Source organism: Syngnathus typhle, linkage group LG21, assembly GCF_033458585.1.
Source record: "Syngnathus typhle isolate RoL2023-S1 ecotype Sweden linkage group LG21, RoL_Styp_1.0, whole genome shotgun sequence".
NCBI classification, from domain to species: Eukaryota; Metazoa; Chordata; class Actinopteri; order Syngnathiformes; family Syngnathidae; genus Syngnathus; species Syngnathus typhle.
Genome location: NC_083758.1, coordinates 1,594,945 through 1,620,022, shown reverse-complemented (window position 1 = coordinate 1,620,022; position 25,078 = coordinate 1,594,945). Strand labels below are relative to the sequence as shown.

The 25,078-nt window shown below is 44.7% G+C and overlaps 7 non-coding genes across 7 annotated transcripts; 3 read left to right on the top strand and 4 right to left on the bottom strand.

Moving 5' to 3' along the window:
• Nucleotides 1-2,748: 2,748 nt before the first annotated feature.
• Nucleotides 2,749-2,912, bottom strand: LOC133146049 (U1 spliceosomal RNA). The gene has a single exon (XR_009711280.1). It is a non-coding gene; the product is annotated as a U1 spliceosomal RNA (small nuclear RNA).
• Nucleotides 2,913-8,638: 5,726 nt separating this feature from the next.
• On the bottom strand, nucleotides 8,639-8,829 carry LOC133145872 (U2 spliceosomal RNA). The gene has a single exon (XR_009711121.1). It is a non-coding gene; the product is annotated as a U2 spliceosomal RNA (small nuclear RNA).
• Nucleotides 8,830-13,834: 5,005 nt separating this feature from the next.
• On the top strand, nucleotides 13,835-13,948 carry LOC133145997 (U5 spliceosomal RNA). Its single transcript, XR_009711238.1, has one exon. It is a non-coding gene; the product is annotated as a U5 spliceosomal RNA (small nuclear RNA).
• A 404-nt stretch (nucleotides 13,949-14,352) lies between these two features.
• LOC133145925 (small nucleolar RNA U3) lies at nucleotides 14,353-14,570 on the bottom strand. The gene has a single exon (XR_009711170.1). It is a non-coding gene; the product is annotated as a small nucleolar RNA U3 (small nucleolar RNA).
• Nucleotides 14,571-16,841: 2,271 nt separating this feature from the next.
• Nucleotides 16,842-17,059, top strand: LOC133145897 (small nucleolar RNA U3). The gene has a single exon (XR_009711143.1). It is a non-coding gene; the product is annotated as a small nucleolar RNA U3 (small nucleolar RNA).
• Nucleotides 17,060-17,458: 399 nt separating this feature from the next.
• On the bottom strand, nucleotides 17,459-17,572 carry LOC133145994 (U5 spliceosomal RNA). Its single transcript, XR_009711235.1, has one exon. It is a non-coding gene; the product is annotated as a U5 spliceosomal RNA (small nuclear RNA).
• An 830-nt stretch (nucleotides 17,573-18,402) lies between these two features.
• LOC133145870 (U2 spliceosomal RNA) lies at nucleotides 18,403-18,593 on the top strand. The gene has a single exon (XR_009711119.1). It is a non-coding gene; the product is annotated as a U2 spliceosomal RNA (small nuclear RNA).
• The last annotated feature ends 6,485 nt before the right edge of the window (nucleotides 18,594-25,078 follow it).

The window sequence follows — 25,078 nt, the reverse complement described above, 5'->3', positions numbered from 1 at the left end:
GAGCGCTCGATCACGTACCCACGATCCTTTGCGTCAATGTTTAGAACAAGCAATTTTTTTAACACTTGTTGTGTTACAAGTATACTTGTTTAAATTGTCTAAATTGTAAGGCTTTAAAACTGACTGTGTATACTAGGCTTTTGTTTTAAACATGAAGGCTTTTATTTAAAAACGACCATGTAAAGTAAAGGTTTTAAAATTAACATAGAGGCTTTTAAAAATGCCTATGGTAGCCAAACAATCAACTTTACATTGCAGACACGTTTCAGAATACACCCGCCGTGAGTACTGATAACGCTTGCAGACACCAGAGAGAATATTTTATATTGCCCATCCATCCAATTTCTGTACTGATTCTCCCCACGGGGTTAGTAGGCGTGCTGGAGCCTATCACATAGGGATAGGCGGATCGATACAAAAGTATCGATATATCGATCCAGGCTGCTCATTTTTGAGTATCGATCTCCCTAGCTAAAATATCGATACTTACAATTATTTAATTATATTTTTCCTCATTTTTTTCTGCTCCAATTTGACGACTTGCACTCATGCTAGCACTACTTTTCCTTCCGCCTGCTGCACCGGCGTGTCCTGCTCTGCTTTGCTCCCGCCCCCTTTTCTCACAAGCCAAGCCCTCCTCCTCCGCCTCCCGTTCCAATCCAAACAAACACAAACAAGCATGGCCACGGCGGCGGCCCAGTCCGAACGCAGGAGAAGTCTGGTTTGGGGATATTATATTTTACTTAATATCAACGAGGCAAAATGTGAAATATGTCACAAAACAATTAAATATTGTGGCAACACCACAAACTTGACAAAACATTTAAGCAAAATTCACCCCACGGTTCATGAAGAGCTGCAGTTGAAACGTGCCGCAGACACTAAGGCAGCGACGGAAAACCCTGCAGCCACACCGAGGCTAAGGTATCAAAGTACCTTAGAAGCAGCGTTTCAGAAAGGCAAGACATATCCAGGTATCAGGTGCTAACCAAAAATTGTAAGCATTTGTGGTTGATGTGCTATTTGAAGCAATAATTACTACGCTTTAGTCAGTCATTTATAAATAAAGTTTTCCCCTTTTCAATTTGTGGTCGAACGCCATACGTTTTATTTGTAACTCCACTTCCTATAAACAACACTAAAGTATTACAATATTAAATGTAAGTATCCAGTGGCTTTACAAATTGATAGTTTTGCTGCTCATGACGATTAAGCCCTGCATCTCTGTTGGTACCATGTCCCTTTTTAGATTATACTAAAAGACAAAACTTTTTCCCAACAACAGAGAGAGAGAGAGAGAGAGAGAGAGAGAGAAAAGTAAAGAATAGCTCCTTTTTATTAAAGTTATACTATTAATATGCATATTCCACTAATGCACTAATGTCTAAAAAGGTTAATAATTCACGTGACGTAATACTTTTTTCTACAAAATTCAATAGATGACTCTCCAAGAGCAAGAATGCCACTGCATTTAAATCGTTTTTTGGGCGGGAAATTACACTTCCGGTATCGATATCGGATCGAATATCGGGTATTTTGGGTAGGAAATACTTGGTATCGGATCGATTCCAAAATCATTGGTATCGCCCATCCCCACTGGACATCATAAACTTTGTATTAGAAGGAATGGTTGCTGCAATTTCACCGATCGCCTTTTACTAAAGATTTCCGTGGGGAGGAACAATGAGAGTTCATCTCAATTTTTTGATGCTCTGCGAAAGCGGAGCCACCTATACTTGTCAATGGGAAATAGTTAATAGTCCTGCCTTGTAGTTATTAATTCTGCCAAAGTTTACAGACCAAATTGGTTAAGCTTTAGGGACAGCTTTTGGTCACATCCACCCATTCAAATATAAAACTATTGATTATGCATTGAGCAATAAATTAATATATTTTCCACAAATTATACTATATGTAAGGAACAATAATAGGAGCCATTTAGCTATTAAAGTATTAATATAAAAATACCCTCGTAAATACCCATAAACTGATGCTTTGCTTCTCTTTCTACTGCCTCCACGCCTTTGTTCACCTCCTTTTTCTTAGAGTTGCCATCTAGTGGTGGTGGCAGCATAAGAAATGAAGTAAAAACATACCCATCATGCATTGCCTCTTTTCACCTGAGAACCATATGAATTTGTATTTATAGAAAATCTCCAACAGTACCGCAGAAAGATATATATTTCTTTTTCTGAGCAAGAAAATGACATTCTCTTAAAAATTTGAGAACAAGGATTGTACTAAAAATTTCTGGCACAATTTCTGATTTAAAGAAAGACATTTTGATCATATTTTTTCGTATATCCTTGCTGCCAACCGCCATGAACTTGAATCAATGACGTCATTGACCCTCTGCTTTATCCTGTGAGAATGAAGCTAACGGACTGTGATGTAAACTACTCTTGATTTGACCAGTAGAGTAGGGGGTGCAAAAATCAGTTGTATGTCTGGGTCCACGTACCTTTTGGCCATTAGTTTTTCTTTATAGTGTAGGTAAATGGAGAACGGGAAATTATCCGTGGGGCTATTCCAGAAAGCAGGTTATATGAAAGTTATATCATATACGTTCGTATCAATAACGGGTCGGGAACGTAGTAATTACATTTTATTTTGCAATTACTAATTTGTTGAATGAAGTTCGGCAAGTAGGTGCACAGTTGCAGAGCACAGCTTGATGCACCATCGCTCAGTATGTGGCGACCATGAAATTTGGCTTCGTGTGAGGGATTTTGTATTGTACAGGAGAATCAGGGGAGAGCGCGAACGCAGTCCCCCACTACCAGAAATTGTGCAGTCGAGATTCCCACATTTGGGGAATTCGCACGGGTCAGCACAACCGGAGTGCAATGGCTGAGCCTCACCCTGGGTGAACCACCTTCTTGATCATGGTATCTCCCCTGCCAGGTAAGTATGAGTTGTATACGTCGCCGGGGCCGACGTTTTCACCGCGCACACCATCTACAGTCAGAGGCTAATTTGGTACAAAAGTGTGAGCACACGTATTCAGTGGATGAGACAGCATTCGTAGAACTGTTAACATAGTACACCTTTAGTCATTCAAAACCAAAACATTTTAAATTAAGTAAAAAATAGATTCAGAAACATGACCATCATGGCTTGCTTCTTTTTCTACTGCCTCCACGTCTTTGTTCACCTCCTTTTTCCTAGAGTCGCCGTCTAGTGGTGATGCCAGCAACTATAATAAACCGATAAATGAAGTCAAAACATGCCCATCATGCAGTGCCTCTTTTCTCCTGAGAACCCTAAAACGGTATGAATTTGTATTTATTGAAAATCTCCAACATTACCGCAGAAAAATATATATACTTCTTTTTCTGAACGAGTTTTGAAAATGACATTTTCGTAACATTTGGAGAACAAGAATTGTACTAAAAGATCCTGGAACAATGATAGGAAAATCTCAAGCAAAAAAATACATTTTGACCATATTTTAGAACAGTTACGTAAATTCTTGCTGCCGCCTAAGATGAACCGTCATGAACTGTCATGTACTGATATTGTACTGTGGGCCTACGTGATGACGTAGTGAAGGAGTGACGTTCAGGGAAATGAATATGCAGACAGAGCGGCAAGTTGATGGCCCTCTGTTTCATGAATAAAAGTGATTAAAGACATCGGTTCGGGTCCTGAATAAATTCAGAGTGCATTACCTAATAAAGATATAAGGTGAGCACACAACAATGGCGACGAGGATGACGTCCACCTTCTAAGGAAGAGGAGATAACGACGACGATTTTCGTGAGCAAGTTTAAGTTTGAGCTAACATGGCTAAGTCGGAGCTACAACCGTTTGCTTGCTGCACTGATCCAGCTACTCTCGGGCCAAGATGGACACGATGGCTAAGATCTTTCGAGTTGTATGCTGACGGTAAAGGACTGATAATGAACGAGGATACGACCAATGCTACTAAACAAAGAAGACGCGCTCTACTTTTGCATTTGGCGGGACAGGACGTGCAGGATGTTTTCTTCACTTTACCAAACACGGGTGAGGTGACCGACTGCGCGGCAGCAGTAAGGACACTTGACTCCTACTTTGTTCCCCAAGTGAATGCAGCGTACGCGCGCCAATCCTTCCACAAGTTGTTCCAAAATCAGGGAGAAACGGTGCAACAGTTTGGTACACGTTTACGTCAGGCTGCGAAGGACTGTGACTTTCAAGGAGACAAGGACAATCAAATTAGAGACGCTATCCTGAGCAGATGCTGTTCTGGATACGTGAAGAGAAAGCTTCTCGAGGATGGACCTGGTTTGACTTTGGCTCGCACGTTGGAGTTGGCATCGCAATGTGAGCGAGTGGAAGAGCAACTAGCAGCAATGAATGGGAGCAGTATCAAGAAAGAGGGGGAAACGATCAGTCGTATCACAACGAAAAAAGGAAAGTTCACAAGGCCAAAAGGTAAATTGAAGAATTGTGATGACAATAAAGCAGAGAAGCAGTGCTACAGGTGTGGCTACACTGACCACATGGGTAAGGATCCCAAATGCCCAGCACGTGGACAAACATGTCATAAATGCAACGGTAAGGACCATTTCTCAAAAATGTGTCGTACCAAAGGACAAAAGAAGCAAAACGTTAATGCTGTAGAGACTGTGCACAATGACTATGCATTTATGGTGAAAGACTGTGAAATGCCTGAAAGACTAATATTTTGTGTAGGGGGAGTTGAGTTAGAATCGTTAGTAGATTCTGGGGCAACGAGTAATGTCATGGGAGAAAATGTTTGGGAGAAGCTAAAAGCTGAAAACATAAAATGTGAATCATATGTGCCCAAAGAGCAGAGAAATATGTATGCATAGTCCTCAACCCAGACACTATCTGTCAAAGGTGCTTTCAAATGTGTAATCGAGATAGGTGACAGGACTGAAGAAGCTGAATTCATTGTGATTAGAGGTAATGGTGAACCACTCCTTGGTAAAATGACAGCTATTAAGCTTGGAGTACTAAAAATAGGGGAAAACGTTGCAGCAATCACAGATGTTAAAAGTATTCTGCAACAACAGTATTCAAATGTGTTCAAAGGAGTAGGTAAATTAAACACCAAACAAATCTCACTGTACATAGACCCAAACGTGAAACCAGTCGCTCAACCACTGAGACGGATACCCTATCATTTGAGGGATGCAGTCGAGAAGAAAATCAAGGAACTGATGGACATGGACATTGTGGAGAAGGTTGAAGGTCCTACTCCCTGGGTAAATCCGGTAGTGATTCTCCCAAAGAAACATGACAAAGACCTTAGGATGTGTTTAGACATGAGAAAAGCTAATGAGGCTATTGTGAGGGAGAGATACCCCCATCCCTACAGTGGATGAAATACTGCAAGGTCTGAATGGTTCTGCAATATTCAGTAAGCTTGATCTCAAATGGGGCTACCATCAGTTAGAGCTAACCCCAGAGTCCAGAGAAATAACAACGTTTGCTGTGCATAATGGTGTTTACAGGTACAAAAGACTGATATTTGGAGTCTCGTCCGCTAGTGAGCAATACCAGCACGAGATAGCCAATGCACTAGCAGGCATCGAGGGTGTGGAGAACATCTCAGATGACGTGATCATCCACGCTCCAGACCAGGTGACACATGACAAGCGCCTGCACGCAGTCATGAAAAGACTTTCAGAATGCGGATTAACACTGAATGTGGAAAAATGCCAATTTAACATGGACAGACTTGTTTTCATGGGCATATTGTTGACCCAGAAAGGCATTGGACCAACTGAGGAGAGAGTGAGAGCTGTTAAGGATGCCAGAGAACCAAAAACGGCAGCTGAAGTGAGAAGTTTCCTAGGACTGGTAGGATTCAGCAGTAGATTTATACCCCAGTTTGCAACGCTCTCTGAACCACTGAGGAGATTGACCAGGAAAGAGACTACATTTGTGTTTGGACCAGAACAAAAACGAGCATTTCAGACTTTAAAGACTGAACTAGCCGGGGCAGGTACTTTAGCTTATTTTGACAAAGAGGCTCCTACCAGAATAATCGCAGATGCAAGTCCTGTAGGGTTAGTCGCAGTGCTTGTACAAAAACAAGATTCTGAGGAGGTACCAGTGTGCTACGTTAGTCGTAGTCTGACAGATTGTGAACGCAGATACTCACAAACAGAAAGGGAGGCCCTAGCATTAGTTTGGGCATGCGAAAGGCTACATCCATATGTGTACGGACGTAGGTTTGACTTAATCACAGACCACAAGCCATTAGAAGTCGTATACAGTAAAAGATCCAAACCATGTGCTCGTATAGAGCGATGGGTCCTCAGACTTCAACCTTATGACTTTCGGGTGGTGCACATTGCAGGAAAACAAAATATTGCTGATTCTTTATCTAGGTTGTTGTCAGACACAGGGACAAAAGGAATACATGAACATGAATCTGAAGAGTATGTGAGATTCATTGCAGTTAATGCAACACCAAAGGCGCTTACCACACGAGAGGTAGAAGAAGCCTCTGCTGTAGATCCAGAGCTGACGGAGGTGCGAAATGCAATTGAAATTGGACACTTCGAAAAATGTAAACAATATGCACCCATTGTAAATGAACTCTGTGTGATTGGATACATTGTGTTACGTGGAAGCCGCATAGTTTTACCAGAAAAGCTCAGAGCAAAAGCACTTGCATTAGCTCATGAAGGACACTTAGGAATTGTAGGGACAAAACAACATCTCAGAACAAAAGTGTGGTGGCCTGGCATGGATAAGGCAGCGGAAAAATACTGTAAAGCTTGTCATGGATGTCAAATAGTGGCCAGACCAGATCCACCTGAGCCTTTGAGGAACACAATCTTACCAGATCGACCATGGCAAGACGTGGCTGTAGATCTGTTAGGACCACTACCAAACAATCAGTCTATATTTGTTTTAGTAGATTATTACAGTCGCTACTATGAGTATTGTTAGGGTGGTGTTCACTCTAACTTATTTTGCAAGGACCACACTGGAGACAAGTTAGTCGTTTTAGACACCTGCAGGCGGAGAGTTCACTCGTCGCTGTGCTCTCAGCGATAGTCGAATGAAATCTGACTCAGGCCTCGTCAGGCGCTTATTTATTGAGAGAAACAAAGTGGGGTTTTGAAGTGGGGGTTTGGGAATACACAGGTTGGGCTGGAGACGCCCCCCCTGCTGATCAAGGCATAGCAGGGGGCCTTTTACGACTTTCTGTAAACAAAGCACCTTTGATTGCTTCCTCTGAGTTTAGTCAATCAGTGGTAAACTAATTTGTCTAGACAGGACAAACTAATTAAATTATTACAGGTTACATTCCAACATAATCATACGATGAAGATATTCTGCAAACCCTAACAAGTATGAAATAATGACGTCTACAACCACGGACAGAGTTATTGACTGAATTGAGGACATTTTCAGTAGGCATGGACTACCAGTGACGATCAAATCGGACAATGGACCACAGTTCAAATCTGACTTGTTCAGGGAATACTGTGAAACAAATGGAATCAAACATGTGAGAACACCACCAAAATGGGCACAAGCCAATGGAGAAGTGGAACGTCAAAATGCATCACTGATGAAGAGAATCAGGATTGCACAGGCAGAAGGGCTGGACTGGAAACGTGAACTGAGGAAATATGTAACTATTTACAGGAGCATTGAACACCCCACGACAGGGAAAAGTCCAGCTGAACTTCTTTTCAACAGGAAAATGAGAGGAAAGTTGCCTGACCTCTCTGAGTCCAAAACAACGGCTCTAGATGTTCGTGACAGGGATGCTGAACAAAAAGGGAAAGCAAAGCTTTATGCTGATGAACGACGAGGAGCCCAGTACTCAAATGTGGACATTGGAGACACAGTACTGGTACAACAGGACAAACAGGACAAATTCACAACACCATTCAATCCAACCCCACATAGAGTCGTGAGTAAAACTGGAAGTCAAGTGGTAATTGAATCCCCAACTGGAGCTCGCTACCACCGGAATACCACTCACGTGAAGAAATACCAATCATATGAGAATACTGAAGGACATGACACACCGAAGACTTTTACTGAAGGGGAGGAAAATGTACTGAGCAGAAATGTGGACAGTTGCAACCAGACACCACAAGAGGAAGCTCAGGAACCTGAAATGAGGCCCCAGAGAGTCAAAAAGATACCAGCAAAGTTCAAAGACTTTGTGACAAAGTAAAAGTAAAGGGTTGTGTCTGAATATATTGTTCACTGTTTAAGAGAAAAAAATGTTTATGGGTTACATAAGAAAAGTTAGACAATACAATGTTCGGTTAGCAAAAGATGATGATGTAAATTACATGGTCAATATTAGTATGTGATGGTACAGTTTATTTCTAAGGAAAGGGGGGATGTCATGTACTGATATTGTACTGTGGGCCTACGTGATGACGTAGTGAAGGAGTGACGTTCAGGGAAATGAATATGCAGACAGAGCGGCAAGTTGATGGCCCTCTGTTTCATGAATAAAAGTGATTAAAGACATCGGTTCGGGTCCTGATTAAATTCAGAGTGCATTACCTAATAAAGATATAAGGTGAGCACACAACATGAACTTGAATCAAATCCGATCAAGACGTCGTTGACTTTCTGCTTCATCCTGTGAGAATGAAGCTAACGGATTGTGATGTAAACTACTTTTTATTTGCCCAGTAGAGGGGGGCGCACCGCTCCTGGAGGTACTGCAATACCAGGTCGATGCATAGAGTGGACGGAGCAAGCCCCTATACCATCTCCCTGTTGCGAAAATCCAATATATACATGGTCCCCGGATAGGGAACGTATCAGATATTAATCTGATAAGAACAGATACTACACCTGGTCTTAGCCAAAAGGCCGAGAAGCGATGTACTGAAACTGGTCTGAGGAAACCACTTAAATAAAGAGACTGTGGTGTGCAAGGACTGGAGTCGGAGGCGGAGTGATAAATGACGGTGCCAACGGCAGTTGTTTTAATGACATTTATAATTAGCTTCTCTCAACCACGGGCCGACTCTTTTCCCTTCGAGATCCTAACACACACTCCTCAAACAGGAAACTCCCACACGTGTAAAACATCCCACCGGAACTCGGCAACGTGAACTTAGGTTCCGGGTGAATTATGTCAACCCACTACACAAGCCCCCCCAGAATTCACCCATAGTCAAAATCCCCGCGCCGGAAAGGAACGACAGCCCGACCACAGCGGGTGTAGGTGGCAGGGGCTGGCAGGGGGTCAAGGGTAGGGGGCGCCGCCGGAAAGACCGCTGGGCTGGACGGTCGCGTTGTCGGTCGGGCAGGCGGGAGCTCGGTCAGGTCGGAGGGGCGAGGCGCTGGGGGGCGTCCGCGGCGTGGGGCCTGCGCCAATTCCAACGTCCGGGAAACATCCACGTGGGCAGGCTTAATCCTATCAACCGAGATAGTCTCAGGCCTACCGCCGATGTCCACGACCATGCTCTTACTCCCGTGCTGCAAGACCTTAAAAGGCCTGTCGTAAGGCGGACGCAACGGCCCGCGGTGGGCGTCGTGGCGGATGAACACAAAACCCGCCGAGCGTAGGTTGGTGGGCACCCGGGAAACAGGGGTGCAGTGCCGTGACGTGGGGACAGGTGCGAACGTCCCGGCAACTTCCAGCAGGGAGGACCGCTGCCCTGCCGCCGACCAAGGCGTTGTGGCGTCTGGAATGAAGTCCCCTGGAACTCGTAGTACCTGGCCGTAGACGAGCTCAGCGGACGAGGACTGCAAGTCCTCCTTGGGGGCCGTCCTGAGGCCCAGCATGACCCAGGGAAGTCTGTCCACCCAGTTGCCATCCACCAGACTGGCGCGTAGAGCAGCCTTCATGGAGCGGTGGAACCGCTCGCACAGCCCGTTAGCCTGGGGGTGATAAGCGGTGGTGCGGTGCAGCTTGACACCCAGGCCTCCAGCAACCACATTCCAGATCTCGGAAGAAAACTGTGCACCCCGGTCCGAGGAGAGGTCTGAAGGTGTTCCAAAGCGCGCGACCCATGTGCCAATAAACGCCCGGGCCACGTCAGCAGCCGAGGTTGAGGAGAGGGGGACGGCCTCAGGCCAACAGGTCGTCCTGTCCACCATGGTGAGGAGGTAGGTGAAACCATGGGAAGGGGGGAGCGGGCCCACAAGGTCGATGTTGACGTGGTCGAACCTCCTCTCGGGGACAGTGAACGGCTCCAACGGGGCCTTGGTATGGCGGTGCACCTTCGCACGCTGACAAGCCACACACGAGTCGACCCAGGCCCGCACGTCCCTCTTCAGCCCTTTCCAGACGAACTTCTGAGCCACCAGCCTCACGGACGCTTTTCTGCCAGGATGGGACAGGCCGTGTATCGCCTCAAAGACAGCCCGCTGCCAGCCGGCAGGGACAAGTGGTCTAGGCTGGCCGGTGGAGAGGTCGCACCACAGCCTGACTCCTGAGTCGCCAACCGCGACCACCTCCAGACGCAGCCCAGTGTCAAAGTCTTTGAGCGACTGGATCCCAGGATCTGAGGCTTGGTCAGCACTCATACTTGAGTAGTCGAGCCCCAGCTGAACCGTGTGGACGACCGCTCTAGAGAGGCAATCGGCGACCACGTTGGACTTGCCGGCGATGTGTCGGATATCTGTGGTGTACTCAGAGATAAATGACAGCTGACGCTGCTGGCGGGCGGACCACGGCTCAGCCACCTTGGACATAGAGAACGTGAGGGGCTTGTGGTCGACGAAAACCGTAAACTCACGGCCTTCCAGGATGGAGCGGAAATGGCGGATCGCCAACCAGACGCCGAGTAGCTCCCTGTCGAATGTGCTGTATTTGCGCTCCCTAGGGACCAGCTGGCGGCTGAAAAAGGCGAGCGGTTGCCAGGCGCCACCAACCCACTGCTCAAATACAGCACCAACTGCGTAGTCAGATGCGTCGGTTGTGAGGGCGACCGGGGCTCCAGGCGACGGGTGGACCAACAAGGTGGCCTGGCACAGCGCAGCCTTAGTATCCTCGAAAGCTTTGATCCTCTCGGGGGTCCAGTCGATGTCCTGGTTGGGGGTCTTACCCTTAAGGGCCCCATACAGTGGGTGCATGATGTGGGCCGCCCGGCGTATGAATCGGTGGTAGAACGTAACCATCCCAAGGAACTCCCGTAGCCCCCGGGCCGAACGTGGGCGGGGAAAAGCGGAGACTGCTTCCACCTTTGTCGGCAAGGGGGTGGCCCCATTACTGCCGATGAGATGCCCAAGAAACTGGATCGACGGCACCCCGAAGACGCACTTCGCCGGGTTAATGATCAGGCCATGCTGGTCGAGCCTTGTGAAAAGGGCCCGCAGGTGTGCCGCATGCTCCTCCTCCGAGGAGCTGGCGACGAGGACATCGTCCAAGTAGACGAAGATGAAAGGCATGTCCCTAAGCGCAGAGTCCATCAACCGCTGGAAGGACTGGGCCGCGTTTTTCAGGCCGAAGGGCATCCTAAGAAACTCGAAAAGCCCGAAAGGAGTCACCACCGCCGTTTTAGGGATGTCAGCAAGGTGCACCGGGACTTGGTGATAACCCCGCACCAGGTCCACTTTGGAGAACAGGTGCTTCCCTGCTAGATGTATCGAAAAGTCCTGAACATGGGGGACCGGGTAGCGGTCGGGCGTGGTGGCATCATTGAGGCGGCGGTAGTCGCCACACGGGCGCCAACCACCGTCCGGCTTAGGCACCATGTGGAGTGGGGAGGCCCACGGGCTGTCAGAGCGGCGAACAATGCCAAGGCGTTCCATGCTGGCGAACTCGGCCCGAGCAATTGTCAGTCTCTCCGGGTTGAGCCGTCGGGCCCTAGCGTAGATGGGGGGGCCTTTGGTCTCGATGTGGTGCTCGACCCCATGTTTAGCTGTGGTGGCGGCAAAAGTGGGCCGTGTAAGGCTGGGGAACTCTCCGAGGAGTTTCTGGTACATGTCGCCCTCGGAGAGCGAACTGGAGAGACCCACATAATTCCCCTCATCGCGGACACATGCGAAGGAGGAGAAGGTTAACGCGTCCACCAGGCTGCCGTTCTTAACATCCACGAGCAGTCCGTGGGCGCACAAAAAATCTGCGCCAAGCAGGGGGAAGGAGATGTCGGCAGTGACAAAGTCCCATGTGAAACGCTGACCCCCGAAACATATGTCCACAGTCCTTGTGCCATACGTCCTGATGGGAGTGTCGTTGGCGGATGTTAAGGGCGGGCCGTGCAACCCTCCAGCAGCGTCGTCCACTGTAGCCGTCAGGACGCTTCTCTGGGCGCCGGTGTCACAGAGGAATCTGCGACCAGAGAGGGAGTCCTCAACGAACAGCAGCCGGTTCTTTTTGCCTGCGGTCACGGCCACTACTGAGCGCAGGCTTTGGCGTTTCCCGTCGTGTCGAAGTTGCAAGGGGAGCGGCACCTTTTAGCCTTGGCGCCAAAACGTGCATGGAAGTAGCACAAACCTGTGCTGGTGCGGCTGTCAGTTGCAGCGCGTCCTCTGCCAGGGGAAACGCCAGCGCTCGGGGACGTGTAGCTGCGTGTTGGGGCCAGCACACCAGGGGCGAAACGCTGGGTGGCCAAGTAGAAACGGTCCGCTTCCTCCGAAAGAGCACGCGGCTCCGTAATGGTCGTATTTGCGAGGGCCGTTTGGACGTGCGGCGGCATATGTCGCAGAAACAGTTCAATGAAAAGAAAATTCGGCTCTTCCCCACCCAGCAGGTTTAACATCATCTCCATGTGTTCAGAGGGTTTGCTGTCCCCCATGCCTTGAATAGCAAGCAGGCGCCGGGCTCGTTCGGATCGCGACAGTTCAAAAATCCTGAGGAGATAAGCCTTGAGCCCTGCATATTTATCCTGGGCCGGAGGGGAAGTGATGAAACTTACGGCTCTGGCTGCGGTGGAGCTTCCGAGTGCCGAGACAACGTGGTAGTAGCATGTGGCGTCATCCGTAATTCCCCGGAGGGCGAACTGAGCCTCCGCCTGTGCGAACCACGTTGCTGCAGAAGTCTCCCAAAACTCAGGCAGCCTAAGGACGGCGGAATGCGCCATGCCGTCTCGCTCGGTATTCTGTTCAGTCCCGGAATCCTCAGCGGGACTGATGTCAGGGTCACCAGTGTGGTGTGCAAGGACTGGAGTCGGAGGCGGAGTGATAAATGACGGTGCCAACGGCAGTTGTTTTAATGACATTTATAATTAGCTTCTCTCAACCACGGGCCGACTCTTTTCCCTTCGAGATCCTAACACACACTCCTCAAACAGGAAACTCCCACACGTGTAAAACATCCCACCGGAACTCGGCAACGTGAACTTAGGTTCCGGGTGAATTATGTCAACCCACTACAAGACTACCAATTCAAGTTACGGTTTAAATATATCGACTCATACTAATGCTTCTTTTCCTGCGCATCACGTGATTCCCGTTTCTTTTTGTGGTCAGGTGCGGAAGTCAACGCTGCTGCCATCTAGCGGTGTAACGGCATATACGCTTTAACAAATAATAATCACTCGCAGGGCACACAGAGACGAAAAACCGTCCGCACTCGCACCTACGAGCAATTTGGAGCGCTCAATGGGCCTATCATGCATGTTTGGGGGAAATGGAAGGAAACCAGAGTGGAGAACGTGCACAATGCAAACAAACAGGTCAGGGAGTTGGAACCGAACGCAGCAGAGCAAGCATGGACTCACAACGACACGTTTAGAGTGTAAACGTTTCCATAGAATTGGCAAACACCAAATACTTGTTCGAACTATACATCTTAGTTGAGTGTTAAGGCCTCCTAAATTTAGCAAATATATGAAGATCTATTTTTATTAAAAGGAAATGGTTGCTAGTGTGACACCGCCTGTTACTTTGGTGAGACCAGCAATGGGGTGGCCCGTTTGGACAAGCCAAAATCAGTTCACTCTTGTTTCTCTTCAGATCGTATAAATCTTTCGCCTTTTACTAAAGATTTCCGTGGCGAGGAACAACAAGAGTATATCTCAATTTTTTGATGCTCTGCGAAAGCGGAGCTTCCTGTACTTGTCAATGGAAAGTTATCAAAATTCCTGCTTTGTTGCCATTAATTCTGCCATAGCTTACAGGTAACATCCACCCATTCAAATATAAAACTATCTAATATGAGCAATAAATTAATATATTTTCTACTAATTATACTATATGTAAGGAACAATAAACGGAGCCATTTAGCCATTAATATATTTATTATTAAAGTTAATTTAGATTTGTGTCGAAGTTGTAAAGATTTAAGCCGTGTAAATGAATACAGCCATAAGTACTTCAGTACAAAAGTACTTCAGAAATACATAACAGGCTTTTGTTAGTTGAACTAATACGACGATACTGTTAATCGACTGAGTTGAATATCAGGAGTACGCCACTACAGTAGCTTAATTTTTATTTAACCAATTTCAAAGAACTACTCTGATCATGTCCCTCCCCTCAATGCTCCACTAGGAAGCATAGAACGCTCATCAAAAGTGGAGAATCTATGATATAAACATCATTATTCTCCGCTAGCTTCACGCTCAGGAAGGAACATCAATTCTCATCATCGTAGTTGGCGAGACCGTTCACTTTAGAAACACATATCTCAAGTTAATAACTATAGAAATTATCCCTGAAAGTATAGTCTTAATTCATCAACGAGGGGCGGCGGGAAGTCATCTGCGAGTGTACCATTTTTACCCAGAGGGCAACCACGACTAGTAAAGGACTATGTTTAGATTGTAGGGGTGTAACGATACATCGATACACATCGATTAATCGATATTATGCTCTACGATTTATTGGCATCGATGCTAAAGGTAAACATCGATTTATATCGCCGTGTTTGACCTCGGACATTAGACGCGACTTTATTTTGAAATCCAGTTCATTGTTGCTTGCTTCCTCTTCCGGGAGCAGTGCGCGGCGTTGTTGTGTTGTGAGCAGAGCAGGCACGTGAAAGGGGAGTCGACAACTAGTACGCGGCTCCTGGGCTGGTGCTATGGCTAGTGTCCAAAAAGACGAGGAAATTTGCTCCCCTTTAGGCTTCAAGTCATTCGTTTGGAAGCACTTTGGATTCCAAAGAAAAGATGGCTCAACGGACAAGACACGTGCAGTTTGTAAATCCTGCCATGCGGTGATCAAATATTCAGGGAGCACAAATCTCGCCGCACATTTAAAGAAAAAACACGACATCAAAGTTAAGTGTTAAAGTAAGCAATTTGTATACTACAATACTCTTGTAATTTCCTAAATAAAGAGTTTGCAGTACCTTGTGGATTTTGCGTATGAATTGTTATAAATCAGGATATTGTTCTATATTTTTTATTAAAAAAAAAAAATATCGATCGTAGAGCACTATATCGCGATATATCGTGATTGAATCGCAGCAGGCTTTAAGATATCGGAAAATATCGTATCGAAGTTCTTTATATCGATATTATATCGTATCGTGACAAAACCCGCGATTTACACCCCTATTAGATTGTATTAGAAAGAGTGCCGACGTCATTAGGGTATTTGGCAACACAGCCATCATTGGCTGAGCGCTCGATCACGTACCCACGATCCTTTGCGTCAATGTTTAGAACAAGCAATTTTTTTAACACTTGTTGTGTTACAAGTATACTTGTTTAAATTGTCTAAATTGTAAGGCTTTAAAACTGACTGTGTATACTAGGCTTTTGTTTTAAACATGAAGGCTTTTATTTAAAAACGACCATGTAAAGTAAAGGTTTTAAAATTAACATAGAGCAGGGGTCCCCAAACTTTTTCCTGTGAGGGCCACATAACCTTTCCCTTCTCTGATGGCGGGCCGGTGGCAGTTTGTAACAGAAAAAGTGTGACGATCGTAGGGGAGCTTAAAAAATTTCTTGTTTTCCAGAAAGCCACACATAACCAAATAACGGTTATTTAATAACCCTTTCCAGGTTCTTTACAGAAAAAAGGTCAGGAAACAAATAATAACACTATTAATGAAATAAATAATAACTAAACCCTCTCTGAGTTCTTCACAGAAAAAACAGGAAATAAATAATAACTAAATAACTCTCTCTGGGTTCTTCATAGAAAAAAAACCATGGAACATTAACTTTCTGTTGTGCCATGCACAATCTTAACAGACAAAAGTTCAGCTCAGTTGTCAGAGCAGAACCTCTCTGACACATATGAGCAGTCTCTTAAAGTTCTTGTGTTCCTTCCTTATAATCCTTTTGTAGGTTCCAGTAGGCTTGTAGACACCGCTGTCTTTTTTGTTAAAGTTTGATAGTGCGTCATAGTCTGGAGTAAAATTTGTTGTGGCAATTCTTAGGCGAGATCCGAGGTGTTGGTCCGTTTACCTCGATCTGTGACGGGTAGATGTTGACGTTCATGTGGCTGAACGTCACGTCGCGTACGTCGAGCCAAATTGGCAACTCTTTTAAACGCTCGGCACTGTGTTCACCCTGCTTTACTTGGGCGACATTTTAACGGAAGGATTCCAGGAGAAGGTTTGTGGGTGGCTTTAGCGCAAAACTGCATCTGAAAGCTCAGCGCGCGAATTACAAGAATGCTGTCGTCACAGCCCACGCTCTAAATTCGGGACTGATACAAATAGAGCGCGAGTGCGCCATGTCCGTACACGCACTTGTGAGTGTGCACCGAGCTTTCTGACACGGCTTCCGGTAGTAAATGCGCAAGCGAGCGCTCCCCCTTCTACTGGGGAAACGCAGTCATTGCAGGCAAAATGAGCAAAAAAAAAAAAAAAAAAGTTTAATAATACAATTTATTCAGGGTTGGCGGGCCGGATTAAACGGTCCCGCGGGCCGTATCCGGCCCGCGGGCCGTAGTTTGGTGACCTCTGCCTTTACTAGTCGTGGTTGCCCTCTGGGTAAAAATGGTACACTCGCAGATGACTTCCCGCCGCCCCTCGTTGATGAATTAAGACTATACTTTCAGGGATCATTTCTATAGTTATTAACTTGAGATATGTGATTCTAAAATGAACGGTCTCGCCAACTACGATGATGAGAAATTATGTTCCTTCCTGAGCGTGAAGCTAGCGGAGAATAATGATGTTTATATCATAGATTCTCCACTTTTGATGAGCGTTCTATGCTTCCTAGTGGAGCATTGAGGGGAGGGACATGATCAGAGTAGTTCTTTGAAATTGGTTAAATAAAAATTAAGCTAATGTAGTGGCGTACTCCTGATATTCAACTCAGTCGATTAACAGTATCGTCGTATTAGTTCAACTAACAAAAGCCTGTTATGTATTTCTGAAGTACTTTTGTACTGAAGTACTTATGGCTGTATTCATTTACACGGCTTAAATCTTTACAACTTCGACACAAATCTGAATTAACTTTAATAATAAATATTTTAATGGCTAAATTGTTTATTGTCCCTTACATATAGTATAATTAGTAGAAAATATATTAATTTATTGCTCATATTAGATAGTTTTATATTTGAATGGGTGGATGTTACCTGTAAGCTATGGCAGAATTAATGGCAACAAAGCAGGAATTTTGATTACTTTCCATTGACAAGTACAGGAAGCTCCGCTTTCGCAGAGCATCAAAAAATTGAGATATACTCTTGTTGTTCCTCCCCACGGAAATCTTTAGTAAAAGGCGAAAGATTTATGCGGTCTGAAGAGAAACAAGAGTGAACTGATTTCGGCTTGTCCAAACGGGCCACCCCATTGCTGGTCTCACCAAAGTAACAGCCGGTGTCACACTAGCAACCATTTCCTTTTAATAAAAATAGATCTTCATATATTTGCTAAATTTAGGAGGCCTTAACACTCAACTAAGATGTATAGTTCGAACAAGTATTTGGTGTTTGGCAATTCTATGGAAACGTTTACACTCTAAACGTGTCGTTGTGAGTCCATGCTTGCTCTGCTGCGTTCGGTTCCAACTCCCTGACCTGTTTGTTTGCATTGTGCACGTTCTCCACTCTGGTTTCCTTCCATTTCCCCCAAACATGCATGATAGGCCCATTGAGCGCTCCAAATTGCCCGTAGGTGCGAGTGCGGACGGTTTTTCGTCTCTGTGTGCCCTGCGAGTGATTATTATTTGTTAAAGCGTATATGCCGTTACACCGCTAGATGGCAGCAGCGTTGACTTCCGCACCTGACCACAAAAAGAAACGGGAATCACGTGATGCGCAGGAAAAGAAGCATTAGTATGAGTCGATATATTTAAACCGTAACTTGAATTGGTAGTCTTGTAGTGGGTTGACATAATTCACCCGGAACCTAAGTTCACGTTGCCGAGTTCCGGTGGGATGTTTTACACGTGTGGGAGTTTCCTGTTTGAGGAGTGTGTGTTAGGATCTCGAAGGGAAAAGAGTCGGCCCGTGGTTGAGAGAAGCTAATTATAAATGTCATTAAAACAACTGCCGTTGGCACCGTCATTTATCACTCCGCCTCCGACTCCAGTCCTTGCACACCACAGTCTCTTTATTTAAGTGGTTTCCTCAGACCAGTTTCAGTACATCGCTTCTCGGCCTTTTGGCTAAGACCAGGTGTAGTATCTGTTCTTATCAGATTAATATCTGATACGTTCCCTATCCGGGGACCATGTATATATTGGATTTTCGCAACAGGGAGATGGTATAGGGGCTTGCTCCGTCCACTCTATGCATCGACCTGGTATTGCAGTACCTCCAGGAGCGGTGCGCCCCCCTCTACTGGGCAAATAAAAAGTAGTTTACATCACAATCCGTTAGCTTCATTCTCACAGGATGAAGCAGAAAGTCAACAACGTCTTGATCGGATTTGATTCAAGTTCATGTTGTGTGCTCACTGTTAGAGTGGTGCTCACTCTAACTTATTTTGCAAGAACCACTCGGAGACAAGTTAGTCGTTTTGGGCACCTGCAGGCGGAGAGTCCATTCGTCACTGTGCGTACAGCAATGATCGAATGACGTCTGACTCTCGCTTCCCACAAGACCATCTTTATTAAGAGAAAAAGGGTGGGGGTGACCATAGACTGAATAGACAAGTAAAAAAGGCCCTTGACCTCTAGATTAGCAGGGCAGGGGATGTTTTACGACATTGTGTAGGATGGAACAAGCTAGGTTATTTATTACTGGTTACACACCAACATAAGCATAAAACTAATCTACCAAGGTTATTCATTACTGGTTACATACATTCCAACATAATCATATGATCAAGATAGTTTTGGAAAACCCTGACATCTCCCTCCTGTTTTATCATACGATTATGTGAACCAGATCAATAAAACATAAGTAAGAAAAACAATAATAAAAAAATCAATAAAAAAAACTGAGATGACAGCGAATGGGCTGGGGAGCGTGTAGGGTGAAACATGACAAAAACAACAAACAATGATAGCAACAACTCCCAGTGAAGATGAGGACTTTCCTCAATACTCCAGATTAAACTTATTGTGTGATCTAAAAACCTGCTGGCCGATGTTAATACGCAGGAAAAGTCTCACACGGTCCCTCTGCCTTAGGCGACCATAATGCTATCAATAAGAAAATATAAATAAAGCCATGATCCGTTCCGAATGAAGTAGGACCCGTCCAATGGTACAGCCATGTTGGCAGGAGAGCCCATACACCTTGAAATGGCTCTCCCATCCTGGCACACAGCGGTGATGTCCAAAGCTCCCATCCAGTTCCCTCCTGGAGAACAGTTGTCGTGAATGCATCCGTGGGTCTTGTTTTCTTGGATGAAACACGTGTAGTCCATTCCAGGTAGCGTCCTGGTTTAGGCCACTTGTGGCATCTGTCGTCCTCCAACAGTCACATTGGGATTAATCCAAAATAGTTTGATCCCAGATTCATTACTGCGAGTCCAGGGCGGTAGGGGTAGCGTCACTGACTGACAGTACGGTGTTGATATCAATCTCCTCCCATGGATGCCATGTAACATGGGAATTGGGGAACAAATGGTGCAAGAGAATGAGTATGGATTGCTCCCAGGAATAAATTGGCAGGGCGGACATTCCAAAATTTAAACAGCAGATGGGGCAAAATCAGAGTTAAATAGTAGGGAGTGAATTGGCCAAACTGAAATTCCAAAATTTTCCAAAAGATGGTGCCAAATCGTAGCCAGAAACCAAAATTGAGCGTGGTCTGATCAATGGAACACACACGAGAGCACAAAGGTGGTTTTTATTATTCTTTTAATTGTATTTTATTTTACTAGCTTGGCTGAAATATATTCTGTAACCGCTTAAAGTAATATTATCACAGAATTGGACTAAGCTGCCCACCCTTATGAGAATAGGGGTGTGTTAAAAAGGGTAAAACAAATGAGTTCTTGGTTTTATTATTTCATTTTATTTTTATGTTTTATTTCAATTGCTTGGCTGAAATATATTCTGTAACGGCTTAAAGCAATATTATCACAGAATTGGACTAAGCTGCCCACCCTTATGAGAATAGGGGTGTGTTAAAAAGAGAAAAGAAAGAGATCAATTCAAAGGCTTTGATTTATTTTGATTTAATGGTTGACCAAAGTCTGACTTTAAAGTATTGGTTTTAAAAAAGGAGAAGTAAAGAAAAGAGGAAGCAGGGTGCCTGCCAAGGGGGGTTTCCACAGAATTTCAGTGGAAAGAGTGAGCCGGAAACGAGCTGCCCGGAAAAACCGCAGGGGATGAGCGTGGGAAGCTGGACAGTATAGAAGCCGTAGGCGTGGGAAACTGGACAGTATAGAAGCCGTAGGCGTGGGAAACTGGACAGTATAGAAGCCGTAGGCGTGGGAAACTGGACGGTATAGAGGCAAGCGGAAAAGGGAAGGGCCAGAAAAGTCTATAAAAAGGCCACCCTGGCCATCGACAGGGCTCCCTCCTGATCGCGGTCAAGTGAACAGAAGCCGATAGGAGTTTCAAGACTTTTTCCAAAGCCTTCGAGATTTTTGTGTGAGACGCAAGATTGCTGGCACGGATTAACTTGGATTCACTCAAAAGAATTGGACTGGACAATTTTGCTTGAGAAACTAGGTGAGAGGACCGACTCCTTCTGTATCTCCGTGCGGGAAGGGAGCCAAATTATCGGGGTAGTGGGATCCCCTCATGGCCAAAACTAGTTTCTAAATTAGATTTAGAGATAAGATCGAATTGATCACTCGACTTTATTTCCACCAAAAAATAACCCCCAATTGGTACCCTCATTTTCCTCTTTTCTGATTTAATTGTTGCAATCAAAATTACTCCGGGATTGAATGATTGTATTTGCAAGGGCATCAGTGAGTGGAATTGTTCAGTTTTTGGAGGATTGTGATTTGTAATTTTATTTCAAGTTTCTTCAATAAAAAGAGTTGTATATACTCATTTAATTCGTTGTGCGCTAATTTGTATAAGTTATGCAGTCGATTGTTTGTGGATGGGTTGATGAGTCGATTTATTAACGGGAGATTTTAAGAATTAGAGACTAAAGAATCAGATTTATTTCCAAACTTTGTTTTTGCCATACTTCTGCTAATTTGATTTACTTCCGAAAAAAAGAGAAGTGGGCTTGCGGCTTTCGCAAAAGCAGAACGGGGCCGATCAAAAGTATTTAATTTACTTGGGCCGCGTCAAAAACTACTTTGAACAATTTTGAGGGATTAATTTGCCTTCAGAATTAATTACAGGATAATAACCATTCGATTGAATCACCTTGAACCCATATTAAATAGAATATCGTGTAGTCTGAGACAATTGAGTGCGAGGAAGCGCTTTTACGGTTAAGTGGTTATATATATATATATATCGCTAGAATTAGTTAATAAAGTATTAAATTTATTCTTAAACACTGTAATAGTCTTACTTCTGCTAATTTGACGTGCTCCCGGAGAAAAGGGAAGTAGGCTTGCGGCTCCATCAAGAGCGCAACGGGGCCTGAGCCAAAGTGTTTGATTTACCCCGGCCGCGTCAAAACCTGAGCCAAAGTGTTTGATTTACCCCGGCCGCGTCAAAACCTGAGCCAAAGTGTTTGATTTACTCCGGCCGCGTCAAAACTACTTTGAATGCTTCTGAGGGACTAAATTGCCTTCAGAATTTATTACCGGATAATAATAATAATTCGATTAAATCACTTGAACCCGTACTAAGTGAAATATCAGTTTGTCGGAAACAATAGAGTGCGAGGAAGCGCTTTTGCGGCTAAGTGGTTATATATGCCGTTAGGATTAGTGAATAATGTGATAAACTTATTCTTAAGCGCTGTCATAGTCCTACTTCTGCTATTTGGACTGGCTCCCGGAAAAAAGGGAAGTAGGCTCGCTCCTGCAGCAAAAGCGGAACGGGGCCTGAGCAAAAGTATTTAATTCACTCGGGCCGCATCAAGAGCCGCTTTGGATGATTTTGAGGGGTTAATTTGCCTTCAGAAGTAATTACGCCTGTACGGTTAAGTGTTTATATAGACAACATTGGAATTAGTGATTAATGTATTAAAGTTCTCTTTTCAACCCTATCATTGTCATACTGTAGTCAATCTGACTTTCCACTGAAAAAAGGGAAGTAATCTCGTTACTTCCCCAACCCGGCCACAGCAGGGCCATATTAAAAGTTACTTCGGCGAGAGCAGCGCTACGGGGCGCTATAGACTAACGAATCCCTGAGGCCTTAACAGAGGCATCTAAAAGCATCCGTAACGAATTACCAACATCAAACAAATGAAGGGAGCCATCATTACGGCGTGGTCATACCGGCGACTTGCCTCGAATTGAGTTACTCGGCTTGCGCGTCGGATGATTTAAGCGGGATTGACGTCGTATAGAAGTTAGGTTGATTCCAAGAGGATTAATTTGACTCGGGTGGTCAGCTGCGGACGAGTCCCTTCGCCCCGGCTTATCGAACCCGTTACCGGGGAGCCGGAGGCACTTTATTGGAAAGTGCACGTTTGACATTTTGGCGCCCAACGAGTTGAGGGGGGTTGTGAGTTAAGATTTATTAATAGATGTTTGCTCGCAGCTCCAAAACGAACCTGTGTGGAGTTTTTTCAGTTTTTTCTTCCCAATAACTGTCATAATTCCACTCACTGATACAAACAAATGTCAGAACGGCCTTGAGTGACATAAAAACAGTCTCTTTAAGGAATAGAGTTTCCTAGAAAAGAACCTTTGAAGCACGGAAGGATTAGAACTGTTTTGTGTCATAGTAAACGGTGACCGCTACCCCTTAGCACGTTACGTTAAGGATGAGTAAAGATGATCTCCTTCTTAACTTGTATTTGTATGGAATACTAAAAATAACATTAGTGGTGTACGCAGAGTATGCGGCACATCTTGCTAGGGCTAGAGGGGTCGGTACATGGGCACGGATCTCGGGTACAGACAGGGAAGGCGGACCATTCGATGAAGAACCAGTGGATGTTTTAGAGTTCATCCGAAAACCGAAGCCAAGAAGGAGGCAGACACCTTGAAGACCGAACGAAGAGTCTATTCTTGAAAAAGTCAAAGTTTTCTCTCTTCTGCATTTTCCTCTTCCTTTTTTAATTTTTATTTTTATTTTATTTTAAGTTGTATTTAGATATATATTATATATATATATATATATATATATTTTTTTTTTCCTCACAAAAGACTGAGTGGGAAAATTGGACGACGCTGAGTGGATTACAAATTTTTTTGTTCCTGAACAAGTGGATTACAATCTTTTTGTTTCCTGACGCTGAGTGGATTACAAAATTTTTGTTCCTGAACAAGTGGATTACAATCTTTTTGTTTCCTGACGCTGAGTGGATTACAAAATTTTTGTTCCTGAACAAGTGGATTACCATCTTTTTGTTTCCCGACGCTGAGTGGATTACAAAATTTTTTTTTGTTCCTGAACAAGTGGATTACAATCTCTTTGTTTCCTGACGCTGAGTGGATTACAAAATTTTTGTTCCTGAACAAGTGGATTACCATCTTTTTGTTTCCCGACGCTGAGTGGATTACAATCTTTTTGTTCCTGAACAAGTGGATTACAATCTTTTTGTTTCCTGACGCTGAGTGGATTACAAAATTTTTGTTCCTGAACAAGTGGATTACAATCTTTTTGTTTCCTGACGCTGAGTGGATTACAAATTTTTTGTTCCTGAACAAGTGGATTACCATCTTTTTGTTTCCCGACGCTGAGTGGATTACAAAATTTTTTTGTTCCTGAACAAGTGGATTACCATCTCTTTGTTTCCCGACGCTGAGTGGATTACAAATTTTTTGTTCCTGAACAAGTGGATTACAAATTTTTTGTTCCTGAACAAGTGGATTACAACAGTTTCGTCTCCCGAAGCATTGGGGACTACAAGCGTTGTTGCTGGGGTCATCTGGTGGACTACAAATTATTAATATTTGAATTAATTTTTAGTCGTAACGGTTAAATTTTTTTTTTTTTATTATGGTAATTTTTTTCTTTCTTTCTTTTCTTTCTTTTCCTTTTTTTCTTTCTCGCTCCTTCCCCTTTTTCTTTTTATTGTCTCGTTACTTTTTCTGCTGAGTGCAACAGTTGAAGCAGAACGAGGGTAGTGAGGATTTTAGCAGTACAGGAGAAAAACGACCGGTCAATACGATCCTCTTACGGCTTGTCTGGTTCATGTTGTTAAATTGTTGGCAGCCATCTGTGACTTACAGGTTCCCCAGAATTGTAAGACTGAGGGGCCTCGGGCTGATGATTAGACATCACTTTTTGTATGTGACAATAATGTTTGAATTGCAATTTACTGTTGAATATACCCTGTTCAAAGTATCCTGTCAGTAGAGTGACTGAATAGGATAATCAGAAAAGATAAAGAGTGCATCCCGCCGTTGAGAGCATCAATAGGTGAGGCAGGAGATCTCACTTTGGTGCTCTGAGTAGAGGCGACGCAGAAGGCGCCGCTGAGTAACTAGGAGCTGTATCGTCCCTATTCCGATTGCGCACGGAAAGGCTTCGAGAAGAGGCAGCTCAACCCTACAACTGAAGACACTGCTACTCAAGGAAAGGATGGCTAGCAGTGTCAGAGGAACGGACCCCGAATCTGGTCATCCGACCGAGGGAACCAGGCACGAGGGGTCTAATCCAGACCCTCTAGGACGACATGAAGAACCAGTATGTGTGATACTGTATGGAGGAGGCTTGGAAAAGTGGCCTCAGAAATGGACCGACTACATAGTGGGATCAAACCCGTCGATCGAGGCGGAAAGCCTCTCGACGCAAGTAAAAGAAGCCATCAAGAGAGATGGAAATTTTTT